This window comes from Eucyclogobius newberryi, unplaced genomic scaffold (assembly GCF_026437365.1).
Source record: "Eucyclogobius newberryi isolate DKJ021-1_F unplaced genomic scaffold, fEucNew1.0.hap1 SCAF_24, whole genome shotgun sequence".
NCBI classification, from domain to species: Eukaryota; Metazoa; Chordata; class Actinopteri; order Gobiiformes; family Gobiidae; genus Eucyclogobius; species Eucyclogobius newberryi.
In genome coordinates, this window is record NW_027315879.1 from 1,555,167 (window position 1) to 1,556,221 (window position 1,055).

The following is a 1,055-nucleotide window of genomic DNA, read 5'->3' on the forward strand; positions in this document are numbered from 1 at the left end:
GGCACTTTTTTTCAAAACTCACAAACAACTGTTCATGGGCTGAAAAGGCTTTTGGAGCAATAAAACAGTAAAAACTGCTATAACTCAAAAATGCAATAAGATAGGTTCAAACTTTAAAAGACATGTTGTGCAGATGTACAAGCCCCTCTTGCACAGAAAGTATGGGTTAGATATCTCTTGCAGTTTCTTCAGAAAACACAAATTATGTGAAAATGCTTTTGAAGCAATAGACACAAAAACAGCTATAAATCCAAAACCTAATATGATAGACTCAAACTTTAAACTATATATTGTGTAGATTGACAGGTCCTACTTGCCCAGCAAAAAGGGTTTGAATAGCTCTTGCACTTTTTTTCAAAACTCACAAACAACTGTTCATGGGCTGAAAAGGCTTTTGGAGCAATAAAACAGTAAAAACTGCTATAACTCAAAAATGCAATAAGATAGGTTCAAACTTTAAAAGACATGTTGTGCAGATGTACAAGCCCCTCTTGCACAGAAAGTATGGGTTAGATATCTCTTGCAGTTTCTTCAGAAAACACAAATTATGTGAAAATGCTTTTGAAGCAATGGACACAAAAACAGCTATAAATCCAAAACCTAATATGATAGATTCAAACTTTAAACTATATATTGTGTAGATTGACAGGTCCTACTTGCCCAGCAAAAAGGGTTTGAATAGCTCTGGAACTTTTTTTCAAAACTCACAAACAACTGTTCATGGGCTGAAAAGGCTTTTGGAGCAATAAAACAGTAAAAACTGCTATAACTCAAAAATGCAATAAGATAGGTTCAAACTTTAAAAGACATGTTGTGCAGATGTACAAGCCCCTCTTGCACAGAAAGTATGGGTTAGATATCTCTTGCAGTTTCTTCAGAAAACACAAATTATGTGAAAATGCTTTTGAAGCAATAGACACAAAAACAGCTATAAATCCAAAACCTAATATGATAGACTCAAACTTTAAACTATATATTGTGTAGATTTACAGGTTCTACTTGCCCAGCAAAAAGGGTTTGAATAGCTCTGGCACTTTTTTTCAAAACTCACAAAC